This window comes from Sapajus apella, unplaced genomic scaffold, assembly GCF_009761245.1.
Source record: "Sapajus apella isolate SASKATOON/1434 unplaced genomic scaffold, GSC_monkey_1.0 scaffold91, whole genome shotgun sequence".
NCBI lineage: Eukaryota > Metazoa > Chordata > Mammalia > Primates > Cebidae > Sapajus > Sapajus apella.
The window spans coordinates 2,311,452-2,329,375 of NW_022437031.1; the positions used below are offsets into that span (position 1 = coordinate 2,311,452).

General features: G+C 38.7%; 1 protein-coding gene and 1 non-coding gene across 4 annotated transcripts in view; one reads left to right on the plus strand and one right to left on the minus strand.

The window, feature by feature from the left end:
• ZC3H12B (zinc finger CCCH-type containing 12B) overlaps positions 1-17,924 on the plus strand; it is a 504,463-nt gene that overhangs the window by 170,058 nt on the left and 316,481 nt on the right. The gene's annotated exons all lie outside the window — the stretch shown is intronic.
• LOC116535109 lies at positions 8,751-8,858 on the minus strand. The gene has a single exon (XR_004262045.1). It is a non-coding gene; the product is annotated as a U6 spliceosomal RNA (small nuclear RNA).

Sequence of the window (17,924 nt, forward strand, 5' to 3'; positions counted from 1 at the left end):
GCTTAATTTCTGTGTTCGTAGAGCTTCCAAATTCCTCTAGTAACTGATTTCTAGTTCTATTCTTTTGTGGTCACAGAAGATAGTTGATGGAATTTGAAATTTTTTGAATGTTTTAAGACTTGGTTTTGACCTAATATATGGTCTACCTTTAAGAATGATCCATGTGCTGAGGAGAATAAGGTGTATTCTGCAGCCTTTTGATGAAATGTTCTGTAAATATTTGTTACATCTTTTGGTCAATAGTGCAGATTAACTCCAATGTTTTTTGTTGATTTTTTTTGTCTGAGTCATCTGACAAGTGCTGAATTTCACTTGTTCAAGTCTCCAGCTATTATTGTATTGTGGCCTGTCAATTTAGCTCTAATAATTGCTTTATACGTCTGGGTACACCACTGTTGCATGCATATATATTTAAAATTGTGATATCTTCTTGCTTAATCAATTTCATCATTATATACTGACCTTCTTTATCTTTTTAAAGGTTTTGTCCTAAAATCTATCCTGTCTGCAATAATTGTAGCTATTGCTGCTCTTTTAAAAAAATTATTATTATTATTTAAGCTCTGAGATGCATGTGCAGAATGTGCAGATTTGTAACAGAGGTATGCATGTGCGATGGTGGTTTGCTGCACCCCTCAACTCATCATCTATGTTAGGTATTTCCCTTAGTGCTATCGCTCCCCTAGCCTCCCACCCCCTGACAGGCCCTGTTGTCTGATGGTCCCCTCCCTAGGTCCATGTGTTCTCATTGTTCAACTCCCACTTATGAGTAAGAACATGTAGTGTTTGCTTTTCTGCTCTTGTGTTAGTTTGCTGAGAATGGTGGTTTCTAACTCCATCCATGTCCCTGCAAAGGACACGAACTCATCCTTTTGTATGGTTGCATAGCATACCATGGTGTGTATGTGCCACATTTTCTTTATCCACTCTATCAATGATGGGCATTTGGGTTGGTTCCAAGTCCTTGCTATTGTGAACAGTGATGCAGTAAACATACGTGTGCATGTGTCTTTAAGGTAGCATGATTTATAATTCTTTGGCTATATACCCAGTAATGGGATTGCTGGTTTAAATGGTATTTCTAGTTCTAGATCCTTGAGGAATCGCCACACTGTCTTCCACAATGGTTGAACTAATTTACACTCCCACCCAACAGTGTAAAAGTGTTCTTATTTCCCTATATCCTCTCCAGCATCTGTTGCTTCCTGACTTTTTAAAAAATTATTATACTCTAATTTCTGGGGTACATATTCAGATCTTGCAGGATTGTTACATAGGTATACACTTGCCTTGGTGGTTTGCAGCCTCCATCCCCCGTCCCCTACATTAGATATTTCTCCCAATGTTATCCCTCCCTAATCTTCCAACCCTCATCCCTCCCCTAGCTCCCCACCCCCCAACACACCCCAGTGTATGACGTTCCCCTCTCTGTGTCCATGTGTTCTCATCGTTCAACACCCATGTATGAGTGAGAACATGTGTGTTTCATTTTCTGTCCTTGCATCACTTTGCTGAAAATGATGGTTTCCAGATTCATCCATATTCCTGCAAAGGATATGAACTCATCCTTTTTTATGGCTTCATAATATTCCATGGTGTATATGTGCCACATTTTCTTTATCCAGTCAATCATTGATGGGCATTTGGGTTGGTTCAATGTCTTTGCTATCGTGGACAGTGCCACAATGAACATACATGTGCATGTGTCTTTATGACAGAACAATTTTCTGACATTTTAATGATTGCCTTTCTAACTGGCATGAGATGGTATCTCATTGTGGTTTTGGTTTGCATTTCTTTAATGACCAGTGATGGTAAGGTTTTTTTAATGTGTTTGTTCGGTGTATAAATGACTTTTTTTGAGGATTTTCTGTTCATAGTCTTCAAACTTTTTGATGTTTTTTTTTTTTCTTCTAAATTTATTTAAGTTCTTTGTAGATTCTGGATATTAGCCCTTTGTCAAATGGGTAGACTGCAGAAATTTTCTTCCATTCTGTAGGTTGCCTGTTCACTCTGATGATAGTTTCTTTTGCTGTGCAGAAGCTCTTTAGTTTAGTTAGATCCCATTTGTCAATTTTGGCTTTTGTTGCCATTGCTTTTTGTGTTTTAGTCATGAAGTCTTTGCCCATGCCTATGTCCTGAATGATGTTGCCTAGGTTTTCTTCTAGGGTTTTTATGGTTTTAAGTCTTACGTTTGAGTCTTTAATCAATCTTGGGTTAATTTTTGTATAAGGTGTAAGAAAGGGATCCAGTTTCAGTTTTCTGATATGGCTAGCCAGTTTTCCCAACACAATTTTTAATAGGGAATCCTTTCCCCCTTGCTTGCTTTTGTCAGGTTTGTCAAAGATCAGAGGGTTGTTGATGTGTGGTGTTATTTCTGAGGCTTCTGTTCTGTTTTATTGGTTTATATATCTGTTTTGATACCAGTACCATGCTGTTTTGATTACTGTAAACCTGTAGTATAGTTTGAAGTCAGGTAGTGTGATCCCTCCAGCTTTGTTCTTTTTGGCTAGTATTGTTGTGGCTATGCAGGCTTTTTTTTTCTTTTTTTATTTTGGTTTCTTATGAAATTTAAAGTAGTTTTTTTCTAATTCTGTGAAGAAAGTCAATGGTAGCTTAATGGGGATTCCGTTGAATCTATAAATTACTTTGGGCAGTATAGCATTTTTATTATATTCTTCCATTGATACTTTATATTCGACCCTTGCCTTTAAGAGGCAAATGAATGTGACAAACAGGTGAATCGTGCTTGGTTCTGAGACAGTGAAGGAATTTTCCTAGTATTTAAATATATTTACATAACCAGTTGTATAAATCTAAATATAAAGCCAATCTCCAGTAAGTTTTAAGATGCCACTTGCCAACTTTGTGAAAAGCTTAACATTACTTACAAAGTCTAATCATATCTTTAGAAGGTGTAAACCGTGATAGCATTTACTGAATTGGAATTACTTTTAAAATTCAAAAACTGAACATATTCATTTAACCACAAACCAGTCTTAGTTTTAAATCAGGACTGCCCAACAAGATATTCTGTCAGTCATTCATGATATGAATTTTGGTTTGTGAGATCTATTAAAGTGCACATAAAAAAGTCATGGGACATTTATTTTGTAATAAATAAGGCAGTGGCCAAGTCTGCTGTTTCTGTCTTCTTAATGCTGGCAAATATTATTTTTGCTCCAGGGATGTACTTCTTGAGATTCTCCAAATACTACATCAGTGTATCTTCTCCCCAGGTGATGCTCCCTTTTTTTTATTTGCATCTGTGTGAGAGAATCCAATGGTCTTACCGATCTTCCATCTGAAGAGACCACTGTGATTTGGCCCCGTCTTGTGCTTGTCCTTCTTTTCCACGGTGTGGCACTGAGCACACTTCTGAACAAAAATCTTCTTGCCTTTCTCAATATCACCCCTATTTAATTCTCTTTTACATTGCTGGTGCAATGAAGGTTTCATCTCCAAAGCCAAACGTCCCACTCTCTCTCTCTTCCTCCTTTCTTTAAAAAAAAAAAGATAGGGGAGTCTGTTTCTTTGTTCTGAGCTTCCTGGAGCTTGGGCAGGTGTAATACAAGCACTCCTGTGGCCACTACCGCTGAGACTGCACTGGGTCAGACCTGAAGCCACCACGACATTGTGTCTCACCTAAGGCCTGTGGTATCCACTGCCCAGCTACAACCTATGTTCATGAAGGATCTAGGGCTCCACAATCAGAAGTTGGTGAAGCCAGCTAGCCTTGTTCCTTCCTTCCAGGTGCCAAGTTTCCCCCAGTCCTGGGAAGGTCTAGAGCTGTAGTCCAGGAGCCTGGACTTCATAGCCAAGTCACAAGACAAAGTCCTTCCCATTCTCTCCTTTTTTTCAATCAGAGAAGCCTCTGTGGCCTCCACTGTCCCAGGCTCAAGACAGGTTTTTCCTGGCTACTGCCAATGTTCACTCAAGGCCCTAGTGCTCTTCAGTCAACTTTTGTTGAATGCTACGAAGTCTGGAACTCTCCCTTTAGGGCAGGGAGCCCCCCGCTGTCTCAGGTCATGTCCAGAAATGTCATACAGGAGCCAAGACTTGAAACTGAGGACTCCAGGAGCTGCTTAGAGCTCTTCTGCATCTGGCTAAGCTGGTACCTAAAGTGCAAGACAAAGTCCCATTTACTTTTCCCTCTCCTTTTCTAAAACATAAGGAGTCATAAAAAAAAAAAGAAAGAAAGATCATTACAGCTCAGAATGTGCTGTTTCACCTGAAACCAGCACACCTTAAGTCTCAACCAAGGCCCGTGCAAGTACTGCCTATTACTACTGATGATTCAGGGTCCAAGGGCTTGTTTGTCAACAGGTAGTGAATTCTGCCAGGATTGGGTCATTTTCTTCAAGGTAGTACATTTCCTTCTGGCCCAGAGTGTGTCTAGAAGTGTCATCTAGGAGTTAGGGCCTGGAATGGGAGCCTCAAGACTCTACCTGCTGCCCTATCTGACTGTAGCTGAGCTGGTACCTAAGTTGCAAGACAAAGTCCTCTTTACTGTCCCTTCTCTCCTCAAGCAGAAGGAAGGATTTTGTCCTGGAGCTGCAAACTGCGCTGCCTGGAGCTGCGGGATTGATATGGCAAGCACTTTCTCGGTCACCCGGCTGGTGTTTTACTAGGTCACATGTCCTGCAAGTGTGCCTGGTGCTGAGCCCATCACAGCACCCGGACTTGCCCAGGGATTCCAGTCCTTGTGGCCTAGGCTGCCTTTGATGTGTTTTGAGGACTGCAAAGCACTGTAGCCTGTCATGGTGGGGCTTTCCTGAATTGAGATTCCAAATGCTGGGATGAGTGACTCTCCTCTAGCTAAGGATGTTCTAAATGGCCCCTCCATGGGTTCTAGCTTTGTTATGTCTCATGTTCCTTCCCACTGACTGTTACAGAACAGCACTGAGTTCTAATGCAGTGTCCCACAATCATTGTATTCTCTCTCGCTCAAGTGCACATTCTCTCTGTATCTCCTGTGTCTGCTGCCATATATGGAGGAATGCGTTATCAATTCAAAACTGAACTTTCTTTTTCTTTTCTATTTTTTCATTTTACTTTAAGTTCTGAGGTACATGTGCAGATCTTGCAGGACTGTTGCATAGGTATACACATGCCATGGTGGTGTGCTGCCTCAATCCCCTTGTCACCTACATCAGGTATTTCTCCCAATGTTATCCCTCCCCAACCTCCCTACCTTCTGCTGTCTCTTCTCTAGCCCCCCACCCCCCAACACACCCCAGTGTGTGATGTTCCCCTCCCTGTATCCATCCATGTGTTTTCATTGTTCAACACCCGCCTATGAGTGAGAACATGCAGTGTTTGGTTTTCCGTTCTTGTGCCAGTTTGCTGAGAATAATCATTTCCAGATTTATCCATATCCCTATGAAGGACATGAACTCATCCATTTTTATGGCTGCATAGTATTCCATGATGTATATGTGCCACATTTTCTTTATCAAGTCTATCATTGATGGGCACTTAGGTTGGTTCCAGGTCTTTCCTACTGTAAACAATGCCACAATGAACATATGTGTGCATGTGTCTTTATAATAGAATGATTTATAATCCTTTGGGTATATACCCAGTAATGGGATTGCTGGGTCAAATGGAATTTCTATTTCTAAATCCTTGAGTAATTGCCACACTGTCTTCCACAATGGTTGAACTAATTTACACTCCCATCAACAGTGTAAAAGTATTCCTATTTCTCCACATCCTCTCCAACATCTGTTGCCTCCAAATTTTTTAATGATCACCATTCTAACTGGTGTGAGGTGGTATCTCAATGTAGTTTTGATTTGCATTTCTCTAATGACCACTGATGATGAGCATTTTTTCATCTGTTTTCTGGCCTCATAAATGTCTTCTTTTGAAAAGTGCCTGTTCATGTCTTTCACCCACTTTTGAGTGGGTTTGTTTGTTTGTTTTCTGGTAAATCTGCTTTAGTTTGTTTTTAGATTCTGTGTATTAGCCCTTTGTCAGATGGGTAGATTGCAAAAATTTTTTCCCATTCTGTTGGTTACTGGTTCACTCTAATGATTGTTTCTTTTGCTGTGCAGAAACACTTAAGTTTAATTAGATCCCATTTGTCTATTTTGGCTTTTGTTGCCATTGCTTTTGGTGTTTTAGCAATGAAGTCCTTGCCTATGCCTATGTGCTGAATGGTTTTTCCTAGGTTTTCTTCTAGGGTTTTTATGGTGTTAGGTCTTATGTTTAAATTGTTAATCCATCTGGAGCTGATTTAAGTGTAAGGTGTAAGGAAGGGTTCCAGTTTCTGCTTTCTGCACATGGCTAGCTAGTTTTTCCAACGCCATTTATTAAACAGGGGAATCTTTTCCCCATTGCTTGTTTTTGTCAGATTTGTCAAAGATCATATGGTTGTGGATGTGTGTCATTAGTTCTGAGGCCTCTGTTCTGTTCCATTTGTCTATATCTCTGTTTTGGTACCATTACCATGCTGTATTGATTACAGTAGCCTTGTAGTATAGTTTGAAGTCAGGTAACATGATGCCTCCTGGCTTTGTTCTTTTTACTTAGGATTGTCTTGGCTATGCAGGCTCTCTTTTGGTTTCATATGAAGTTTAAAATGTTTTTTTTTTTTTCCAGTTCTGTGAAGAAGGTCAATGGTAGCTTCATGGGGATAGCATTGCATCTATAAATATCTTTGGGTATAATGACCATTTTCATGATATTGATTCTTTTTTTTTTTTTTTTTTTTTTTTTGAGCGGGGGTTTGCTTTTTTTACCCCGGCTGGGGTGCAATAGCGCGATCTCGGCTCACTGCAGCCTCCGCCTCCTGGGTTCAGGCAATTCTCCTGCCTCAACCTCCTGAGTCGCTGGGATTACAGGCACACGCCACCATGCCCAGCTAATGTTTTGTATTTTTAGTAGAGGCGGGATTTCACCATGTTGACCAGGATGGTCTCAATCTCTTGACCTCGTGATCCACCCGCCTCAGCCTCCCAAAGTGCTGGGATTACAGGCTTGAGCCACCACACCCGGCCCGATATTGATTCTTTTTAACCATGAGCATGGAATGTTTTCTCATCTGTTTCTATCCTCTCTTATTTCCTTGAGCAGTGGTTTGCAGTTCTCCTTGAAGAGGTCCTTCACATCCTTTGTTAGTTTGTATTCCTAGGTATTTTATTCTCTTTTTTTCTGATTTATTTTACTTTAGGTGCATACTATATCTGGCATTTCTCCCCATGTTATCCCTCCCCACCTTTCCCTCCCTCCCCACCACCCACTCTCTCCCATACCCCCCCAACTGTCCCCTGTGTGTGATGCTCCTCTCCCTGAGTCCACGTGTTCTCGTTGTTCACACCCACCTGATTGAGAACATATGGTGCTTGGCTTTCTGTTCTTGGGTCAGTTTGCTGAGAATGATGGTTTTCAGATTCATTCAAGTCCCTACAAAGGACATGAACTCATCGTTTTTTATGGCTGCGTAGTATTCCATGGCGTATATGTACCACATTTTCTTTGTCCAGTCTATCATAGATGGGCATTTGAGTTGGTTACAGGTCTTTGCTATTGTGTACAGGGCTGCAATGAACATGCATGTGCATGTGTCTTTATAGTAGAACAATTTATAGTTCTTTGGACATATACCCAATAGTGGGATTGCTGGGTCAAATGGAATTTCTATTTCTAGATCCTTGAGGAATCACCACACTGTCTTCCACAATGGTTGAACTAATTTACACTCCCACCAACTGTGTAAGAGTGTTCCTATTTCTCCACATCCTCTCCAGCATCTGTTGTCTCTAGATTTTTTAATGATCACCATTATAACTGGCGTGAGATGATATCTCAGTGTGGTTTTGATTTGGTATTTTATTCTATTTGTAGCAATTGTAAATGGCAGTTAGCTCTTGATTTGTCTCTCTGTTTGTCTGTTATTGGTGTATAGGCATGCTTGTGATTTCTGCACATTGATTTTATATCCTGAGACTTTGCTGAAGTTGCTTATCAGCATGAGGAGATTTTGGGCTGAGAGGATGGAGTCTTCTAAATATACAATCATGTCATCTGCAAATAGAGACAATTTCACTTTCTCTTTTATTAAAGGAATAATACCATTTATTTTTTTTCTTGCCTGATGCTCTGGCTAGAATTTCCAATACTCTGTTGAACAGGAGTGGTGAGAGAGGGCATCCTTTTCTAGTGCCAGTTTTCAACGGGAATGCTTCCAGTTTTTGCCCATTCAGTATGATGTTGGCTGTGGGTTTCTCATAAATAGCTTTCATTATTTTGAGATATGTTCCACTGATAACTAGTTTATTGAAGGTTTTTAGAATAAACGGCTATGGAATTTTGTTGAAGGCCTTCTCTGCATCTATTGAGATGGTGATGTGGTTTTTGTCTTTGTTTCTATTTATGTGATGGATTATGTTTATAGATTTGCATATGTTGAACCAGCCTTGCATCCCCAGGATGAAGCCTACTTGATGGTGATGGAGAAGCTTTTTGATATGTTGTTGCATTCGGTTTGCCAGTATTTTATTAAATATTTTTGCATAAATGTTCATCATAGATATTGGCCTGAAGTTTTCTTTTTTAGTTGTGTCTCTGCCAGGTTTTGGTACCAGGATGATTTTGGTCTCATAAAATGAGTTAGGGTGTATTCCCTCCTATTGTATTGTTTGGAATTGTTTCAGAAGGAATGGTACCAGTTCCTCTTTGTATGTCTGGTAGAATTCAGCTGTGAACCCATCTGTGCTTGGACTTTTTGGGTTGATAGGCTATTAAAAAATATGGAACACTTCACGAATTTGCATCTCATCCTTGCGCAGGAGCCATGCTAATCTTCTCTGTATTGTTCTAATTTTTAGTATATATGCTGCTGAGGTGAGCATGAAAACTGTATTTTCTACCCTTTTCAGTGCCTTTTTCAGGAATATGAAGCTAAAAACAGGCATTGCATTTGTTCGTCTGATTTTTGGTTCTCATAAAGGTGCTTTTCTGTGTGGATACTTGTTCAGTTTTGTGTTCCTGTTGAGAAGCTGATCGGTGAATGCTTCTATTCAGCCATCTAGCTCTGCCTCTTCCATCTGAATTATTTTATTCTTAAATGGGTAAATTAGAGGTTTGGAGAAAGGGAGTTTAGATTTAACTAGAATTATATGCTTTATTTTTTACTTTGTCTACAAGGCCTGTCATTTTTTAAAATTACAGTATTAGTAATGATTCGTGTCTATTATAGAATCATCATAATTATTGACTGAAAGATCACATTTTCATTCTTCCTAGACTTTAGCTTAAAATACTTATAGAGACACAACACAAACTCATATCAACAAACTATGGATGTTCTATTCCCTGGCTTGTAAGCAAAGTGAAAATTAAAATGGGTAGGCAACATGTAATTAAGATTTATTTACAAAATTGTAGCCTTACCTTCTGAGAGATGTTTTCCTGGTTATAAAAGTAGCTTGATTTCTAAACTGAAGATACATCATTGTTAACAAAATTGGCTCTTTAAAAAACCTCACATATTTTGAAAATAACTCTTTCTTCTTTGTTTCTGAATTGTGTTTCACTGAATTTTCTGTATATTTGAATTTGAGAGAATGTCAGTAACCTGTTATCTGCTGCTAATTTCCTACTCCTTTTTTCTACAGCTTTCATATGCAAGCTTTTGGGAAGGTACAAAATATTATTTTTAAGAAAATCTAGTGTTAGTATTTCACAGTTTTATTCAAAACTACTATTCTTCCTGTCTTGTAACTGCAGTAATCCATTATCTGCCTAGCTTAATTGCAGAATAACTTGTTACATGTAAATATATGTATTGTAGAAATGGTAGCTTTTCACTTTATAGGAAAAAATATTTCCAGTTTTGATGCATACTTATAGAATCTTTGATTTCATAATAGAAAATGCCAAATGTATTTTGATTTTTTTTTGTTCAGCAGGATTATCATTAGCATTCTTTATCTCTATTTTGAAGTTTCTCCCTTCTTTCATGGTTGTCACTTATCACTGTTATTAAATTCAATTCTAGTTTGTTTAGCTAAATCCACCACTTACCAGCAAAAGAAGTAACCACAATTTTAAAGAGTTGTATGTTAATAAAAGTTAGCAGACCTGAAGGACGGTCAAGGGGCACCTTGGTACACAACATAAATAGAATTAAAACAAAAATCTTGTGATCATCTCAAAACTTACAGGAAAGGCATTTGGCTAAATTCAGCATCCCTTATTATTAAAACCCTCAGCAAAATCAGCATAGAATTGATATACCTTAATGTAATAAAAGCCACGTATGAAAAATCCACAGCCAACATACTACTGAATGGGAAAAGTTCAAAGCATTCCCTTCTGAAAACTGGAACAAGACAGGATGCCTACTCTTACCACTTTTCTTTGGCATAGTACTGGAAGTTCTAGCCAGATCAAGTGAAAGTAATAAAGGGCATCCAAATTGGTAAGGAGGAAATCAAACTGTCACCGTTCACTGGTAACATAATCATATAGCTAGAAAACCCTAAAGACCCACCCAAAAAGCTCCTAGAACTGGTAAATGAATTCAACAACGTTTCTGCATACAAAATTAATGTACACAAATCGGTAGCTCTGCTCTACACCAACAGTGATCAAGCTGAGAATCAAGTCAAGAACTCAACCCCTTTCACAATAGCTGCAAGAAAAGTAAAATACTTAGAAATATACCTAACCAAGTGTGTTAAAGACCTCTACAGGAAAAACTACAAAACACTGCTAAAAGAAATCATAGAGGACACAAAACAAATGGAAACACAGCCCATGCTCATGGATGGCTAGAATCAATATTCAGAAAACAACCATACTACCAAAGCAGTCTATAAATTAATGCAGTTTGAATAAAAATAACAGTTATTCTTCACAGAACTAGAAAATAATCATTATAAAAATCATATGGAGCCAAAAAAGAGCACACATAGCCAAAACAAGACTAAGCAAAAAGAACAAATCTGGAGGCATCACATTACCTGACTTCAAATTATAGTATAAGGCCATAGTCACAAAAACAGTGTGATACTGGCATAAAAACAGGCACGTAAAACAATGGAACAGATTACAGAACCCAGAAATAAAGCCAAATAGTACAGCCAACTAATCTCTGACAAAGCAAACAAAAACACAAAGTAGGGAAAGGACACCCTATTCAACAAATGGTATTTGGATAATTGGCAAGCCACATGTAGAAGAATAAAACTGGATCCTATTCTCTCACCTTATACAAAAATCAACTCAAGGTGGATTAATAATTTAATTGTAAGACCTGAAACTATGAAGATTCTAAAAGCTAACATCAGAAAATGTCTTTCTAGACATTTGCTTAGGCAAAGACTTAATGATCAAGAACTCAAAAGCAAATACAACAAAAACAAAGATAAATAGATAGGACTTAATTAAACTGAAATGCTTCTGCACACCGAGGAAGGTGGGAGCTTTATCTACAAGTCCCTGACGGGCTGCTGCCTTTATTCAGAGATGCCCTGCCCTGCAAGGAGGGAGTCTAGTGACAGAGTCTGCCTGCAGAAGTCTTGCTAAGCTGTCGTGGGCTCCTCCCTGTTTGAATTTTCTGGTGACTTTGTTTACATGGGTGAGTTTGAAACTGCCTACTCAAGCCACACCAATGGTGGACACCCCGCCCCCCCCAGCTCAAATATGCCAGGTCAAGCTGAGACTTCTCTTTTGACTGCAAGAATTTCAAGCCAGTGGTCTTTGCTCACTGGTCTTCATAGGGGTGGGACCAGCTGAGCCAGATCACTTGGCTTTCTGACTTCAGCCCCCTTTTTCAGGGGAGTGAACAATTCTGCCTTGCTGGAGTAAGGAAAAAAAACTACTGTGGCTAGCTCGGTGTCTTCCCAAACCACCGCACAATTTTGTGCTGGAAACCCAGGGCCCTTGTGTTGTAGGCATCAGAGAGAATCTCCTGGTTTTTGAGTTGTGAAGTTTGTAGGAAAAGCGCAGTAACTGGGCCAGTGTGCCGGAAACAGTCCCTAATGGTTTCCCTTTGTTAGGAGAGGGAGTTTCCTGGTTTCTTGTACTTCCCAGGTGAGGTGGTGACCCACCCTACTTCAGCTCGCATTCCTTGGGCTGCACCCACTGTCCAACCAGCCCCAGTGAGAAGTTTCAGGTACCTCAGTTGGAAATGTGGAGATCACCTGCATTCTGCATCACTCTCGCAGGGAGCTACACACCAGAGCTATTCCTATTCGGTCATCTTGCATTTATTCTGCTTTGTTTTCCTGTTTTGTTTTGTTTTTGAGATGGAGTCTCTCTCTGTTGCCCAGGCTGGAGTGCAATGATGTGATCTTGGCTCACTGCAACCTCTGCCTCCTGGGTTCAAATGATTCTCCTGCCTCAGCCTCCCGAGTAGCTGGGATTACAGGTGCCCACCACCATGCCTGGCTAATTTTTGCATTTTTAGTAGAGACCGGGTTTCACCATGTTGGCTACATTCATCTCGAAAACCTTACCTCTTGATCTGCCCGTCTCAGCCTCCCAAAGTGCTGGGACTATAGGTGTGAGCCACTCCACCTAGCCATTTTAATATTTTATATTTTGAGTTTTATTTAAACATTGACAATTCAGGTGTCACTAAAAATAGCAAAGTAAGGGACTCCAGAGCGTCATAACTCTTCACTCACAATCAGTGAGCATGGAAAAAATGTCAAAATCAATTCTTGCTAAACTCTTGGATCCGGTGAAAAACTTAAAACAATCAGAGGATTACTTGATAAAGATAGAAGCTGCTGTGTTGCAGTAAAAGAGTATTGTGGTATTTTAAATAATTCATCTACTATCTCTACAACCAAGATTGGTGGCAACCATAAGAGCAACCTGTATTCCTGATGCACATTTCTAGTGTCAGAGGGAGCACTATTAGCTTGCCTTTGTTGCATCCTTTTTGCAGCAGTCCCAGGCTGGGGCACATTGCTTGGAAGCTTTTTCTGAATATATTGTTTAAAAACATGAGTATTGGCTCCAGCAACCTGGAAAAAAGAACGACAGTTTAGACAAGAAATGGACAGACTGAAAATCTTTTGGAGAAGATTGTAGGAGACACTCAGGGACTAGGGACTTCTAAAACTCTGTGTATACCAGAAAATCAAGAAAACATACATGCACAAAATTGAACACTTTCTCACAAAAGGCCTGAGAAGACCCTAGTGTTTGAGACCCCTGGCTAGGTTTTGGTCTCTGCACAAGCAGGAAATAAAAGGTAAGAAACAACTGTAAATGACCAAGCTCAGTATTGGAAAAATGCACACATAAACTTGGCCAAGGAGTAAAGACTATGAAAGTACATTTTTTTATTAGTTCTTGAAGTGGGTTTTTTTGCACCAAACATGTAAGGAAACGTTGTAAAAACACTAGGTGATCCCTAAGCTAATGGAACACATACTACAGTGGCACAACACAACAAAGAAAACAGACTTTACAAAAATAATTTTGATAAAACGCTAAATAAGTAAACAAAGGCAATCTATATGAAACAGCAACAGCAAACCCTTGGATGGCGGACTATGGTCTGATTTGCAGAGTTCTTACATTACAATACTCAAAATTATTACAAAAACTTATAACAAATGTAAGGAAAGAAGAATCTGTGGCCCATTTGAAGGCGAAAATATTAATGGAAACCACCTTTGAGGAAACCAAAGCATTAGAAATATTAGACAAATTCTTTAAATCAACTGTTTTATTATTTTTAATTAATATATTTCCATTCTAATATTTCAAAAAATTTAATTAATATATTTCTATTTCTGGTTCAGATATAAGTGGTTTTTGGTTACATGGACAAATAGTATAGTGGTGAAGTCTGTGATTTTAGTTCACTCCTCACTCAAGTAGTGCACGTTATACCCAATATTTAGTTTTTATTATATTTTCTTGAGCTCACAACTTGACTTTTGTGGGTGAAGTCTATTTTTTGTCCAATTCTAAAACATTTACTGTACACTTTTTTAAACAAACAGTAGTAATTGTTCTCAATCCTGCTTTGCATCCCATTGCAACTCATTATGGACTTTTCTTGTGGAGAAGATTGTCCTTTATATAGCAATTTATTTACCTATTGGTTTTTCATATCAAGTTCTTTGAGTCTGAGGATTGTGTCTTTTTCTTTTCCTTTTTCTTCTTTATATATATATATATATATATATATACACACATATATATATATAATTGTATTTTTGGTTCTGGGGTACATGTGTAGATCATGCAGGATTGTTGAACAGGTACATACAAGGCAATATGGTTTGCTGCCTCCAACCTTCCATCACCTATATCTGCCATTTCTCCCCATCTTATTTTTCCCACACCCTCCCTCCCACTATTCCTCCTGTAGACCACCCAACAGACCCTGGTGTGTGATGCTCCCCTCTTTGTGTCCAACTGTTCTCATTGTTCAACACCCACCTATGAGTGAGAACATGCGGTGTTTGATTTTCTGTTCTTGTGTCAGTTTGTTGATGATGGTTTCCAAGTTCATCCATGCCCTTACAAAGGACATGAACTGAAGGTTTTTTATGGCTGCATAGTATTTCATGGTGTATATATGACACATTTTTTTTTGTCCAGCCTATCATTGATGGGCATTTGGGTTGTTCCAGGTCTTTGCTATTGTAAACATGGCCACTATGAACATGCATGTGCGTGTGTCTTTGTAATAGAATGATTTATAATCCTTTGGATATATACCCAGTAATGGGATTGCTGGTTCAAATGGTATTTCTATTTCCAGGTCCTTGAGTAACCGCCACACTGTCTTCCACAATGGTTGAGCTAATTTACACTCCCACCAACAGTGTAAAAGTGTTCCCATTTCTCCACATCCTTTCCAGCATCTGTTGTTTCCAGATTTTTTAATGATGGACATTCTAACTGGCATGAGATGGTATCTCAATGTGGTTTTGTTTTGCATTTCTCTAATCACCAATCATGATGAGCATTTTTTCATATGTTTGTTGGCCTCATATATGTCTTCTTTTGGAAAGTGTCTGTTCATGTCCTTCACCCACTTTTGGATGGGTTTGTTTGTTTTATTCTTGTAAATCTGTTTTAGATCTTTGTAGATTCTGGATATCAGCCCTTTGTCAGATGGGTAGATTGCAAAAATTTTTCCCATTCTCTTGGTTGCTGGTTCACTCTAATGATTGCTTCTTTTGCTGTGCAGAAGCTCTGGAGTTTAATTCGATCCTATTTGTCTATTTTGCCTTTTGTTGCCATTGCTTTTGATGTTTTACTCATGAAGTCCTTTTATATGCCTATGTCCTGAATGGTTTTGCCTAGGTTTTCTTCTAGGGTTTTTAATGGTGTTAGTTCTTATCTTTAAGTCCTTAATTCATCTGGAGTTAATTTTAGTGTAAGGTGTCAGGAAGGGGTCCAGTTTCTGCTTTCTGCACATTGCTAGCCAATTTTCCCAACACCATTTATTAAACCGGGTTACCTTTCCCCATTGCTTGTTTTTGTCAGGTTTGTCAAAGATCAGATGGTTGTAGATGTGTGGTGTTGCTGGAGAAGCCTCTGTTCTGTTCCATTGGTCTATGTCTCTGTTTTGATACCAGTACCATGCTGATTTGATTACTGTTGCCTTGTAGTATAGTTTGAAGTCTGGCAGTGTGATGCCTCCAGCTTTGTTCTTTTTGTTTAGGATTGTCTTGACTATGCAGGCTCTTTTTTGGTTCCACGTGAAGTTTAAAGTTTTTTTTTTTTTTGTACTTCTGTGAAGAAGGTCATGGGTAATTTGATTGGGATAGTGTTAAATCTATTAATTACTTTGGGCAGTATGGCCATTTTCACAATATTGATTCTTTCTAACCATGAGCTTGGAATGTTTTTCCATCTGTTTGTTTCTTGTCTTATTTCCTTGAGCAGTTGTTCGTAGTTCTCCTTAAAGATGTCCTTTACCTCCTTTGTTACTTGTATTCCTAGGTATTTTATTCTTGTAGCAAATATGAATGGGAGTTCACTTTTGATTTGGCTGTTTGTCTGGAAAATTATTGATGTATAGGAATGCTTGTGATTTCTGCACATTGGTTTTGTATCCTGAGACTTTGCTGAAGTTGCTTATCAGCTTAAGGAGAATTTGGGCTGAGACGATGGGGTCTTCCAAATATTCAATTATCTTATCTGCAAATATAGACAATTTTACTTCCTTTTTTCCTAATTGACTACACTTTATTTCTTTTCCTTGCCTGATTTCTTTGGCTAGGACTTCCAATACTATATTGAGTAAGAGTGGTGAGACAGGGCATCCTTGTCTAGTGCCAGATTTCAAAGGAATGCTTCCAGGTTTGCCCATTTAATATGATATTGGCAGTGGGTTTCTCATAAATATCTTTTATTATTTTATGATAGGTTCCATTGATAACGAGTTTATTGAGAGTTTTTAGCATAAAAGGCTGTTGAATTTTGTCGAAGGCCTTCTCTGCATCTATTGAGATAATCATGTGGCTTTTGTCTTTGGTTCTATTTATGTGGTGGATTACGTTTATGGATTTGCATATGTTGAACCAGCCTTACTTCCCTGGGATGAAGCCTACTTGGTCATGATGGGTAAGCTTTTTGATGTGCTGTTGCAGTCAGTTTACCAGTATTTTATTGAAGATTTTTACATCTATGTTCATCATGAATATTGGCCTGAAGTTTTCTTTTTTTGTTGAGTCTCTTCTGGGTTTTGATATCAGGATGATGTTGGTCTCATTAAATGCGTTGGGGAGGATTCCCTCTTTTTATATTGTGTGTAATACTTTCAGAAGAAGTGGTATTCCACCTCCTCTTTGTATGTCTGGTAGAATTCAGCATGAACCCCTCTAGACCTGGACTTTTTTTGGTAGGCTGATAATTGCTGCCTCACCTTCATCCCTTGTTGTTGGTCTATTCAGGGTTTCAATTTCTTCCTGGTTTAGTTTTGGTAGGGTGCAAGTGTCCAGGAATTTATCCATTTCTTCCAGATTTACTGATTTATGCACATAGAGTTGTTTTTAGTAATCTCTGATGGTAGTTTGTATTTTTGTGAAATCGGTGGTGATATCCCTTTATCATTTTTTATTGCATCTATTTGATTATTCTCTTTTCTTTTTTATTAATCTAGCTAGTGGTCTATCTGTTTTGTTGATCTTTTCAAAAAACCAGCTCCTGGATATTTTGATTTTTTGAAGGGATTTTTGTGTCTCTATCTCCTTCATTTCTGCTCTGATCTTAGTTATTTCTTGTCTTCTGCTAGCTTTTGAGTTTTTTTGATCTTGCTCCTCTAGCTCTTTCAATTTGACAATAGGGTGTCAATTTTGGATCTTTCCTCATTTCTCCTGTGGGCATTTATTGCTGTAAACATCCCTCTGGACACTGCTTTAAATGTGTCCCAGAGATTCTGGTACATTGTGTTTTCATTCTCCTTGGTTTCAAAGAACACCTTTATTTCTGCCTTCATTTCATCGTTTATCCTGTCAACATTCAGGATCCAGTTGTTCAGTTTCCATGAAGTTGTGCAGTTCTTAGTTAGTTTCTTAATCGTGAAATCTAATTTGATTGCCCTGTGGTCTGAGAGACTGTTATAATTTCCATTTTTTTTGTATTTGCTGAGGAGAGATTTACTTCTAATTATGTGGTCAATTTTAGAGTCAGTGCGATGTGGTGCTGAGAAGAATGTATATTCTGTGGCTGAGGGGTGGAGAGTTTTGTAGATGTCTATTAGGTCTGCTTGTTCCAGATCTGCGTTCAAGTCCTGGATATCCTTGATTTTTTGTCTCATTGATCTGTCTAATGTTCACAGTGGAGTGTTGAAGTCTCCCACTATTATTGTGCAGGAATCTAAGTCTCTGTAGTTCATGAAGAACTTGCTTTATGTATCTGAGTGTTCCTGTATTGGGTGCATATATATTTAGGATAGTTAGCTCTTCTTGTTGTATTGATCCTTTCACCAT